Source organism: Mesocricetus auratus, unplaced genomic scaffold (assembly GCF_017639785.1).
Source record: "Mesocricetus auratus isolate SY011 unplaced genomic scaffold, BCM_Maur_2.0 Super-Scaffold_15014, whole genome shotgun sequence".
Taxonomy (NCBI): domain Eukaryota; kingdom Metazoa; phylum Chordata; class Mammalia; order Rodentia; family Cricetidae; genus Mesocricetus; species Mesocricetus auratus.
This window is the reverse complement of record NW_024429186.1, coordinates 11,615,947-11,629,431: the sequence shown is the minus strand read 5'-3', so window position 1 is coordinate 11,629,431 and position 13,485 is coordinate 11,615,947. Positions and strand designations below refer to the sequence as shown.

At 48.2% G+C, this 13,485-nt stretch overlaps 1 long non-coding RNA gene across 1 annotated transcript in view; it reads right to left on the bottom strand.

The window, feature by feature from the left end:
• Window positions 1–9,656, bottom strand: part of LOC121139248 — a 28,160-nt gene extending 18,504 nt beyond the window's left edge. Inside the window, exon 1 of the long non-coding RNA XR_005876148.1 lies at window positions 9,304–9,656. This is a non-coding gene — a long non-coding RNA (uncharacterized LOC121139248). The remainder of the gene's footprint in view (window positions 1–9,303) is intronic.
• Window positions 9,657–13,485: the final 3,829 nt, after the last annotated feature.

Sequence of the window (13,485 nt, the reverse complement as noted above, 5' to 3'; positions counted from 1 at the left end):
TCAGCTGCACTGCGTCAAAATGGCAGCTCTTGACTGGGAAGAGCGTTTATCTGTTATGAACATTTTCCATTCTTAGTGATAATTGAGGTTTTTCATAGGCAGCTCTCACTGAAAGTGCCTCGTGAGCTCCCACCCCACCCCTCCAAACGCAATTAGAGAGGTTAATCAAACTCTGCTGCAAGAGGAGCACCAGCCAGGCTGGGTTTTTGCATTTCTCAATCTAGAATCGTTTGGGGACATTTTAATTGTCAGTCAGGTTTATTTATTGAACTTGGGCTTAAGAGAAAAATAAACAGCAAAGAGGCAAGAAGTGGCTAGAAACCAAGAAGCCAATGCGTGCGGTTTCATGGACTCTGTCCTTGGTAGCTCCCTCGGTTGCTAGACTCCAGTGAATTCACATTTTAACTGTGTCTCTAAACATCACATATTTACATCTTCCATCTATTATGGTATTTCAAATAAGATTGTTATGAAATTGCCCCAACTTTGGGCAACTGTAGATCATAAAGTAGGAAGATTATTGCATTACAGTAGAGAGGCCGTATCTCATTTAAAACACATAAGCACATAATTTCATAGATGTATATCTGTAGCTGGATATATATCTATGAACAATGAAATTGCCCCAAAATTAAAAGCCTCTGGCTATATATTTGTAAACACAATCAGATCACAATCCAATAAAGGGTCCTTTTGAATTAATGTGGACCGCACATTCTTCCCATCGTTACATTTATAACTTTTCTCCTAAACATCTCACTGCCTCTTCTTTGTCTCCACAGAAACAGTCTGTGTGTGGATTCTCTCAGCTTCCTTTGATGAGTGGTAAGCCATTCTCATTTATGAGACAAGGAAATATTGTCAAAAAATGTGAAAAGTTCCAACAAAAGACAGTCTTCCACACCTTCTGAAGGGAAAGTCCCATCTAATTTCTCATAACCTGAGGTAGAAAACATTTGAATTATAAAAACAATCACTTCACTTGTTTTTGTGCTTCCAACAATGTTAATAGAAACTAGCTTGTTAGGCATACAAAGGTGGCGATTTTATATGCACATCGCAGACAGTGAAGAGGTGACCCCGTGGTTAAGAGCACCGACTGTTCTTGCAGAAAGGCAGAGTTCAGTTCCCAGCATCCACATCAGGCGGCTCACAACCACCCAACTTCATCTCCAGAGAGTCTGATGTCCTGTCCCGGCTTCTGTGGGGACTGCCCGCACATGCACATACAGGCAAAAACAAGCACTAAAACCATAAAAACAGAAATTTAAAAGAACGGAGGATTGTTGGGGTTTCACAAATAACAAACCTCTTGCTTAAGAAAACACATACTCAAGTCTGCCCCTGGCACCCTCCACCCTACACATCCTAGATCTTGCTGGAAAATTCTGGCTCAGAATTGCACTCCTGTAAGTCGTTTGAATCTCCAGTCTCCATGAACTTGTGTTTGCTAGTTGGTACAATGGGCGCAGTGTTGCCCTCCTGGTGGACTGACATACAATGAGACTATATTTACTAAGTTCAGGTGAAGAACATTACATACTCCTAGATTTAGGTGGTATGTCGCTGTTACTGGAGACCATGAAGAGTAAAGTGTTCTTGGTGGTTATGGGATGGACACCAAACACACAGCATTTCATGAGCATCCATGTGTAGCACACAGGGATTCACTCCAGGCTCCTGCCTCTGTGTACAGTACTCCCAAGAAAAGACATTTCCCAAGAAATGACGCATGTGCCACACAGGCACACCTCACCGTGTTTCACAATGTGGCGCATGTTTGGTTGGTTGGTTGACTGTTTGGGTTTTGTTGTAGACTTAGATGTTGTCTGAGATGTTTGTTTTTGACGCGTCGTATATTCGTAGAAAAGGTGTTGAGAATAAACAAGGTCAGTTGCAGCCAATAGTAGAAGCTGAGTGCCTAGAAACCCTAGTACAGAAAGGGCTTCCTGAGACAGGGCAGGGTGAATCCCAAAAGCTTGGCCAGCTCGTCTGCCCTCATAGCCTGCTTTCACGCCTTTCAGGACACTGATCTTTGACCTTGTTTGCTTTGTAAATATGATGGGCATTCATTGTGAAGATTCTCCAACAATACAAAACACGCACACTAAAAAACGTTTCCACAATTTAGCTATGTGGTCATCAATATTTGCTAAGCATCACCTTGGGCCTTTATAATAATTTCTTTCCTGTTGCTGTGATAAAATGCCACTACCCAAAGCAGCTTATGAAAGGAAGAGATTATTCTGACTTACAGTGCCAGAGAGATAACAGTAGGGGAGACATAGCCCCAACCAAAAGATATCACTCCTCCATCGTTCATTCTTAGTCCATCACAATGTTCTCTAGATTTAAAAGACAATAATAAATGAAGAGGCAGAGTTTCCCCTGAAGATTTGTGAGTATCACAATGTACATATTTCCGCATGTTGGTCAATATTTCTAGAACAAAGTAAAATACAGTTTGTCTTAAAACTCTCAAAGCATCCTTTTTGCCCCTGACATTGGCAAGCATTTGTCCTCTGGCCTTGACTATAGCTTGAGAAGGTGAAAAGGTAATCTTGGCAATTTTGACTCTTTTATACCTTAAATTGTATGTCTCTCTCACATGCTTGTTGGCTTATAGGAAATTTATTTCTTACTCTTGGAATTCAGTTTCTTCAAAGAAGTATACATGAGTGACAATTTCTGATTCACCATTTCCTTTGAGTCAGCCTTTATTTCAGTCAATTTTTCTTCGGTTATATCGTATAATATTTTTCTGTATCACTTATTCCAATCTCCTTATAAATGACACCAGTAATCTTGCTTATTTCTGTTGTTTATCTGTAATAAATATGTCACCTTCATAATAATTTTGTATCAACACAGGTTGGAAGTGGGGGACTATTTCTAGTTGATATAACTTTCAAGATGTTAATTGATATCTTTGGGGTAGAATTAGGGATCCCAAATGCCTTCTAATATGTAAGAATCTGGCTTTTTACTAACTTCGTTGTTCTGAGGCCAGGAAGACCTTCTAGACTCAGCCTGGCCAGCAGGTCCTTCCCCACATTCTCTAGCACACTGATTCTAAGTCTTAAGTGGGAGTGGCTTACTTGGTTTAGTCTTTAGCCTTCACTGTCCCATCTCTGTGTCATATCAAACTGAGTCTCCACAGGAACACTGCCCATTCATGTCCTAGATGGCTTCATTGTAACCCATTCCTCATTGAAAATGCCTTTTCTCCAGAGTACTTACTACAGTAAAGACTTTCAGAAAAGAAGAGTTGGGCTTTAAGTGTGAGTGTCTGAAATTGACTTGTACAGTAGAAAGTAAGGTGGTCTCCTTACCCCTCTTAAGGGCCATGGCACACATGAGTAGACTGAATCCAAGCCTTACTTGACAAAGAAAGTCTTGGAAGTGAACCCCCAAGGTCTGGGAGAAGTGTTGGTTCCAGTCAAGTTTTTTTCTGGTCTGCCGTGTAGTATTTTTCTAGATTTCTTTTTGTTCTAATCTCCTTGTAAAGAACACTAGCACTCTTTCTTATTTCTCTTTTCTGTCTGCCCAGTGTGAAAAAGTACATCACTTTCATAATCATTTTATATCGGCATATGTTGGAAATGGGGTGTTGTGTCTTGGGTTGGGTTCCAGTACTGTATGTCCACCCCTTTTATCTTCGAATTCAAAGGAGAAGGGAAGACATATGGAAGCATAATTGACACACAGAGCGTGACCAGATGGTGATGAGTGTATGGGAGCCAATGAGGCTGCCTCCACAGATTCTTCTGGACCTCTCTCTCTGTGACTGTCTTCCTTCACAGGTGTAGGTGATGCCTCTGGAATGAGAGGATGAGAGGCTTCCACAGAGAAGCTTTCATAGCTGGCTTTGGCGAGAGCAGGGTGTTTGATTCTATGATCCACGTTAGAGAACACAAGATCTAGAGATAGCGGGCGAACTCTGGTGTGATTTTACCTTTATATGTGGAGGTGCACCATTTCCCTCTTTAAGACTCAAATCTTAAGAGAAAATGAAGTGACAACAGTATCCTTAACAGTCAGCCATTGAAGCAACTCTGTGAAAGAGAATCTACTCTTTAAAAATTAAAATGCTTATCCCAGCTAGGGAGACGGCTCAATGGGTAACATGCTTATGATGCAAACGTGAGGACTTGAGTTTAGATTCTTAGCACCCATGTAAAAGCAAGGCCTGGAGAAATGTGCTTGTGACCCCAAGGCTTGGGGAGACAGGTTCTTCCCAGGACATCACAGGCTAATAAGACTAGCTGCAATGGTCCTCCTCGGGTTCTGTGAGAGACCCTGTCTCAGAAAACAAGGTAGGGAGCAGTAGAAGAAGACACTTAGAAGTTTACGTCAGACCTGTAGTCACACACACAGATAACACACATACACACCCAGAAAGACACATACACAGACACACAGAGAGATGACACACTCACAGATCATACACACAGATACACACAGAAAGAAGACATACACAGAGAGACACACACACACACACAGAGGCATGCACATATCCTGACACACACACACACACACACACACACACACACAGAGTCATAGACAGTCACAGAGATCACACACACACACAGAGTCACAGACAGCCACAGAGATCACACACACACACAGAGTCACAGACAGCCACAGAGATCACACACACACACACACACACACACACACACACAGAGAGTCACAGACAGCCACAGAGATCACACACACACACAGAGTCACAGACAGCCACAGAGATCACACACACACACACACACACACACAGAGTCACAGATAGTCACAGATATCACACACACACACACACATACACACACACACAAAACACTGCTTACTCATCTTCTTGAGTGTCTATCAGGCTTTCTCCTATCTGTCCATCTATGTCCCTCAACACAGGAAGAATGTGAATAAAATGTACTCAGAGGTGGCTGGATAGCAAGGACATGGGTGATTCTAATTTTCTTTATGTGGTTTTAAATTACCCCACTTTTCTGAGAGAAAAAGAACATGTGTTATTTATATTACCCAGAGAAAGCGCAAGTCTTACAAAAAGCCGGATCTTGCCTGGTGATTACGGGATGGCAGAGCCGGGCAGGAGAATGAAGGACCCTTATGCCACAGGCTAACAGCCCACAGACCAGCCTCCCACCAGTGCAGTGGCCATGACCTCCGTCCCAGGCATCTACACACTTTGAGCCTTCATGCCTCACCTATGGAGGAGACAATGCTGATTTCAGGGGTGCCTGGGTGTTCAATGGGGTGATCTATTTAAATATCTGCTCCAGGAATATGCACACAGTAGTCTCCTCTAACATCAATCAGATCCTTGGCTTCAGTGGAAAATTCCAGCTGGGTCATCCACAAACTTTTGAGAGGTGCAGACCAAAACTGTAGCCAAGAACTTCTGGGCAGCACCATTCACTTGGAATGGGGAATTGGAATCGTTGGGCTCTGACCTCCAGAAGATATTTATAGGCCTCGTGCCCAGTCCCTGCTGCAACCGAGGCTCTCCCTACAAACGTACCAACTCCTCAGCTTGACCATAAAACTCTGAAGATATTTGAGAGGACCCAGCCTCCAGCCTTCATGCCACATGAAAGCGACTCCAATCCCTGGCCTAGTTAGCTGCAATCAGTCCCTTCAGGAAGCAGGCAGGAGAAGAAGGAGGCTAGAGAAGACAAAGTGAGTCCGTTACACAGACCTCAGTGCTGGCCTGAAGCGGTCTGTGGCTGTAGAAGGTTTGCCCTCTACAGGAACCCCCCAAGAACAGCACATAGTAGGTGCTCGGTAAATGTTGACTGACTGAGTCTCAGAATTTTACAGTAAAGTTGGGATGAGGTATTGTGCAGGGTGGTGGGGTCGCTCTGAGAGTTCAGTCTTATTATTTGAAAACTTTAGCCCTCTCCCCGTGCCCAAGGCTGTACAAAGTTGGCTTGGGTCCAGCTCAGCGGTGGAGGGAAGCAAGCCCCCACCTCTGTCCCAACCCCAGACACAAATCCATTCTACCTCCCAGCCAAGTGAAGACATTTCCGGAGGCTTGAGAAAGCCAGTTTGGAGGTGTACTTATAAGTACCTTAAGCCAAGTTTCCCAAGTCAGGGCACTGAGTAAGTAAAACCCGACCTGCTTTTTCTGAATCCTTTCCTTTTTTTTTTTTCTTTAACTTTCCTTCAAGTTCAATGTGTGTTTGAATTTGGGGGAAACACGAACCACATGTTTTTAATCCATCCACACTTAAATCATCAAAATGTTGGAGGCCGGTGGTTTGGAGGCCAGCGGGGAGGCAGGAGTCTTTTAAAGACTTTCTTCTTTTTCTCTAGCAATCAGGAAGTAGCCCTTTTTCCAGAAGAAAACTGGAATTCACCTCCAAAGAGGCTGCTGCGCTCTGTTCCCACCTCAGCACCCTCGGAGGCCACCAGGACTTGGCGAGAGCCAAGGTTAGGACAGCTGCTCAGAAGCCATCTGCTGTGCAAGAAGCCGCCAGCTTTTGTCACCCACGCTGTGCTGCTGCGAGGACCCCAGAGAAAGGGGAGCTGGCACAGGAGACTGTCAGCAAAAGTCTTAGCACCAAGAGCCACAGAGAGGCGTGGAAAGGAATGAGAACGCTGTCTTCACCCTCACGGCTGAGAGCCGCTCCTCATCTGACCAATGTCCCACAGGCCACTACATTTAGGGGTCTTGCTATCTAGATTCCAAGGTCATGGATGGGGCTAACCCTGGCAGCCACTCTGCAACTCAGACAAGCAAATGTAAATAAATAAAAGTCAAAGACTCCCTGTGAGGATCAAAGAGGGCTCCCTGGAGGATAAGTGGGAGGAAGGAGAAATATTCAGTAAGATGGACAGGCGATTAGAACTTGGGGTACTCCTGGGCAAACAGAATTCTAATGCATTTTGTTCAGATCTTGCCTACGACAGTTACCATCCCTATATTCCAGGGTCATGGGCAGGGGTAACACTGGCAGTCACTCTGCAACTCAGACAACAAAATGCAAACAAATAGAAGTCATGTACTCCCCGTGGAAACTGAGAGACACCAAGCATCATGCTGAGCGTGTCCTAGGCTTGACTATTTGACAGGCTCTGACTCGGATGTCAACCACCATAGCCTCTTTGCTAAGAATTAGCAAGCAGAGAAAGAAGCAGGAACAGCTGATGGCGGGATGTCCCCAACCACTGTCACTTATCTGTGAGCCTCTCACTGTGCGCCTCAAAGCAGGGTGGGAATGGAAACACATCCGCCCCTATCACCCTTAATCTGAGAGTAGGGGATCCTAACTCTAAGCCAAGGAGGAGTGAGAGGGGAGAGTGTCGTTCGGAGAAAGCCTAGTGGAGAGCATGGCCTGGCTTACACAATGCCCTAGGTTCAGTCCCCAGTACAGAAAAAAAGCAGACCCTATTGGTGCTGGCATTGAGGTCTATGGGATGGGCACTTCTGTGCCCACCCGTCCCCTCCATCCTCTTCTCTCCCCAGCAGTGGCTGTCTAGGGGGCGTAGAGTTGCATTCTCATAAACAGCCGGGAGTCAGAGTGGGTCGGTCTCATTTCTGGTTCCATTGTGTGCAGCTGGTGGGGTTCCTCAGCATCCCTGTTCCCTGCCATCCTCCGCTGTGAAATCAGGACACCAGGAGCTCACACAGGCCGCTGTGTCCAGTCGGTGGAGCCTCCCCCCTGCGATGACTATTCACACAGCCCTTTACGTAGACCCAAAGAGTGACAGCAACTTCAAGCACACACAAAAACAACCATGCGACCCATGAGCATTATTGGCTGTGTCTTCCCCTCCTTCCCACCATGGTCTACATCCAAAAGGAACAAAGACGATCAAGGAGCGACCAGATCTGCCCCATCTGTGAGCCTCGGGGAAAGGCAGTTGAAGCCCGAGTTCAGGTGGCTCATGACAAGCAGGAGATTTACAGTGTACAGAGGGACACAGAGCCCTGCCCCAGGCTGAACACCACCTTCAGACGGATGCTCCCCGAGCCGCTGCTACCGGAACCAAGGAGAGTGATGACCTGGGTGCCAAGTTCCCACCCCCAGGGTGGGAGGCATGAAGAGTCTGATCATATCAGACCTAGAACAGTGCAGGGACAGAGAGGTGTTGAGACTGATCCACTGGTCACTTCCTCCTCCACGACTCTGAGGGTTTTCCCAGGGTCTACACTGCCAGTGAGTCAGTGGAGAGATGGAGAGAAACAGAGATGCAGAGGATAGCGTAAGAGAGGGAGAAGACGGGAGGGAGGAGGGAAAAGCAGAGGGGAGAGGATGAGAATCAGGAGAGGGCGGTCATTTTGGGAAGGACTGAACCCACTCTTTCCCAGCCAATCCACTCTTTACCCTGCAAATATCAGCTACCTTGCTCACAGGATTCCTGACCACGAAACCCTTCTCCACATGTCACTCGGCCCTCTGGAGCCCAAACAGAGCTCCTGCCGTGTGGCAGGTGACACACAGCCTTGGGACTAGAAAAGGGGGTGCTAACAGAGCCAGGGAAGCATGGGTGACAGTCTTGGCCATACTGCTCTAATTAGAGTGTCCTGAGCATCAAGTTGGACAGTAGTGACAAGATGTATTTTTCCATGTGCCGCCATCTATCTGTCAGAAAAGGAGGGATGAGAAAAACCCAGATTCCGAGAGGACCTAAAATACCAACAGCGTGAGCTCACAGATGTAAATGAATAGGGTAAAACGACTAAGTGTGTCGCTCACAGTCTGAAGGGACATCCTTCTGGGCCATCCCCCTGCCACCTGGAAAACAGTAGAGGATCGTAATTGCTACTATTTGGTATACTGTCAGAGCCAACTCAATGCGACTCTCACCTCACTCTTTGCAGAGAGACACTGGCAATTCCAGGCCAGCAAGACCAAATTTGCCACTCCATCCAGACTTTGTCTTTTAGAGTCGAATTTCCCCAGAGATCTATTAAGTGTGGCCCCCAGAAGAGTGACACTGAAGGCCGGGAGAGCCTATGAAAAGGCTGCTTGGAGAGGACTGGAAACCGTCAGAAGTATCCTCCTTCACAAGCTTGTCCAGGATGCCCCAGCCTCTGACGGGGCACTCTGGGGTCAGGGGAGAACTAAAGATCTTAGACTGTTGTGAGTGAGAAGATGAGAAGTTGTTCATCAAACATGACTGGATGACCTATCAGCCAGTCCGGTCGACAAAAGGCCGGCATTGATGACAAAAGCTTTCCTCCCCACCCAGCCTGGAAGATCACCCTTGTTTTATTAACTTGGCCTGTCTTCGCTGTGAAGGAACTAGAAACAAGTTCAGTCCTGACCAGTGTGACATGATACTTACCGACTGAGCTTCTGGAACGGTCCCCTTATTCCTTCCGAGTAAGCTGGGTATTAAAAACACATATGGTACAACTTCAAAGTCAGGAAGTGCTGAGTGCAAATCCATCCACCACTACTCCAGGGCGGAGGCTCAGTTCTCCTTCTACACTTCTAGAGAAGCAGGCTCTGACTTCCCTGTGGGGGAGCCACAGGGTAGGAGCGGGGAAGGTGAAGGCAGGCTAGTTACAGCCCCCACCCCATTCCCCCATGCACAGCTTGGAAGCAAGAGCTAAATTAGGGGTACAGGGCCTCCCAGAAAAAGTTGATGCTCTTGTCCAGGGGGTTGGCAGCCAGATTAGACGTTTCCAGGAAAAAAGGGGGGGCAGCTCCAGGCCATGGAAAGCTCCTGCCCCAGCATTGAGTCAGCTCTGAGTCATGAGCAGAAAGCCTGCCTTTGCCGCAATTAATACAGGATTGATGACAGCTGATTTTTGCCCAGTGGAGGAGGCTATCTCAGGTAATTAGGCATAACCTCATGTATTGGTAATGTGCCCTTTGCGCGGCATCTCTGGCTGCCTCCAAAAACAACACCAACACTAACCAACAAGATTTGCTTGATTTCAAAGGATCTCCCTTCCCCTGCAAGCATTTACAGTGTGAAAAGCTAAACACACAAAGGCCTGTAATTGGTTTGCTCTGATCCTCGGACACGCTCCTCTCTGGGAAGGCTATACACTCAAGGGCCAGTAAGCACCTGGGTTTGAGGATGACTGCGCCCCATGGTTCTACTTCATGCAGTCTGCGTTCCGTGGGTTGCAAGGAGTCATCTGATAAGGTATGTGTTTATTCATCCCTTTCATTGCAGCTACTGGGCGTGTCCCACCGGACTCCGGGCTTGGAAGTTAAGCTGAGAAGGATGGTGGTTAGCCCCTCCGATCATTCCCTTCACCAGACCCAGTCAACTAGCCCAAGTTTACACAGACAGCCCAGGAAGAAACAGAAGGAGAGTGAGTGTTTCTGCATCTCCCGGCCTGCTCTCCCGGGCCCCACAATTTCTTGCTGGGCCTGGTGCCCCTTCACAGGCAAAGCAACACTTCCTGCTTCCCTGAGGCACACGGGAGAGTCCTGTCTCCACAGAGGCCAGGGACACTCCTGCTAAAGCTCTGCTTGCACAACAGGAGTTTCCCTTGCCAGGCCCCTGACTAACTGTGGCCCCACCATCTAGGCCCCGCCCCATTTGCTGGACGCTCCCGAGAGATGTTCCAGGGTTCCCACGACTCGGGCTGCTCCCCCAGGACAGCGCTCTGCTCATTGCCACGCCGGATGTTGCAATGCCCAGGCAGATGAAGCAAGAGGGACAATGGGTAGCAGGCCAGCATTTCCAAAGACGCTTCAGGGAAACCGCCAAAAGACAAAATTCCTGGGGGGCTCCCCCAGTTCCCTGCCCATCTCTTTCTTCAGCATCAAGAGTCCCTGTTTTTAAACTCTAACCACTTCTATGGAGACCAGGAAGACTATTCACGCTGGCTAAAGAGCTACCAGGGCCAGTTGGGACGCCAAAGCTTTTGTTATAGCATCTGAGGGTATGGGTCAGTGACTGACAGCCCAGGTTCAAAGCCAAAGCTCCCTGGACCAGCAGTCATAATGACACAGGCTAACTGGCTTGTGATGCACAGATCTGCACACTCGAGGGACACAGCACAGGTCATCTTCAATACTAACTTATGAAGCAGGTGCATCGTTTATCCTTGCTCTGTATCCAGGCAGACTGAGTTGCAGAGAAGAGAACGGTCCTGCCCCAAACCATGCAAGGGCCTATTGCCTGAGGGTAAGGAGAGGACACCTTGGTGTCCTATCCCCTCCAGCTTTGCTGTCAGTCCGGCCCTTTGCCTCTATCAACTTCTGTGACATGGGACCACCTCATTTTGGTAAATGAGGACACAAGGGCCTCCCAGGGACTGAGAAATTCTCCTGTCTCCTCACCTATTCACAGGTGCGCTCAGACAGGCCTGTCACTCCTGCACAGCAGGTACAGCAAAGGGTGGTGGTTGGAAGAACGTAAGTCTATAAGTTTCTACAAGTCTACTTCCAGAAGCAAGGCTAGACTTAGTCCTCCCCTTGGCAGCCCTTCAAGAAGACCCTTCAGCTGTGACACTGCCCTCCATACCCAGGGCACACTGTGTAAGAATAAGTCACTCTCAGCTTTACTCCATTCTGTTTCCAAAGCCCAGAAGTCACTCTTCAGTTACTCAGTCCCTAATTTAATAGACTGGAAATGTCATCCTCATAATCTGCCACCTCCAAAATGACGACAGTCAGATATAACCGTCCAACCGCTCCAGAGGCTAAGGCGGGAGGGTAACAAGTTCAAAGCCAGCAGGGGCAGCACTGTCTCAAAATAAGAAGTCAGCATCGGGCTGTGGATACAGCTCAGTGACGGAGTGCTTGCCTAGCATACATAAGGTCCTGGGGTCAGTCTCCAGGAGTGAAAAAGAAAGAAACAAACAACAGAAACGCATGTGAAACATCCCCAAACGCTACTACTTAAATGAACTCATGCATTCGTTCCATGGATTCACCAGTGCCCTCACAGACAAGCAAATGCGTGTGTGAACGAGCAAACCTCCTATGACCAAGAGGTTGTGAGTCAACAGGCGCAGACAGAGTCCTTCCACCCTGTGGACATAGCTGTGGAGATCTTCTGGCTGCAGAGTGGATATCCGGAACCACAGAGACCCTGGCCAATGACTGCCAGAGCCTCCTGGTTCCACAAGAGAGAGGTCACACTCTTGGACTCTCCCTGCTTAGCAAAGGGAACCAGGTGGGACATGGAACAGCCGCCGCACTCAGGAAGACCAGCTGCTGCACTCAGGAAGACTGGCCCTGCAGACAAAATGGCATTTTCTCAGACCAGAGAGAACCTGGAAGCTAGGGAGCTGCCTTAGTCTAGCTCCTGCTGCTGTGACAAACACTATGGCCAAAAGCAAACTGATTTCTTTCCTCTCACAGCTCATAGCCTGTCACAAAGGGAAGTTGAGGCAAGAACTCAATCAGGACAGGAGCCTGGAGGTCGGAACCTAAACAGCGACCAAGGAGGAAGGCTGCTTACTGGCTTGCTCCCCACAGCTTGCTCAACCTGCTTTTTTATAACACCCAGGACCACCTGCTTAGGGGTGGTACCGCCCGCAGAGGGCTGGACCCTCCCACATCAATCATTAATGAACGAAATGCCACATAGACTTGCCTACAGGCAATCTGACGGGTAGATTTTCTCAACTGGCATTCCTCTTCCCAGATGACCCTAGACAGCGTCAGGTTGACAAAATAAATAAACAAACAAACAAATAACCTGGACAGAAATAAAAAGAAGGGACACACACACACACACACACACAAGTGGCAGGAGCAGGAACCAAGTAGGGTAGGGTGTGGAGAGACAGGGAGGAGGCAAGGGGCGGGGATGGGGCCTGGGCACAGGGCTGCAGAAGAGGATGGGGTGGGAAGGCGGAGGCCAAGCTCAGGCTGGGGCACGTTTCCTTTGAGCTGAGGGTGGGACATGCAGGTGTCACTCCTTGCCAAGAGTGGAAACCAAACGTGGGACAATAGCCCCAGATAGACATCAGAGCCGAAGACCAAGAATGTGGTTCCACCCTGGGCCAGAGCGGGGATGGGTGTCATCACATCCCTTGGGGCAGAAGTCAGGACACATGATCAGAGAGTGACAGTAAGATGGCCTTGGGGGAGCCGCTGGGTCACCTCATTGCTGCATGGGGCTGTGCTGCAAACTAGAGGAAATAGTCACCACTCCCCCATCCCAGATGTGCGTAGTACCCCACGCCCACTGCCACGGCCTAAAGTGCGTCCAGATATAACTGCACATACCCAGGGAGCGAAGCAACCATGTCCCAGAGGGACCACTGTCCTATAACAGAAGACCCCAACTTGCTTCCTAACACAGGCATCACAAGCATAAGTGTGCCGTGTGTCAAGAGTCAACCCTCGCTCCCGTCATTCCCTTGCTTCCTAGCCAGGAAGCACCAAGTCCCTTCCAGGCTTCAGCTGTAGAGTAGGAGACACTCAGAACACCACCAATGAAAAGGAGCTGCCACCCACATGGTGGGTGGAGGAGAGGCCAGGCCCGTCCTCAGCAGGGTCTGAGCCATGCAACACTGCTGTTAACAGGCTGGAGTCCTGGCCTGGGTGA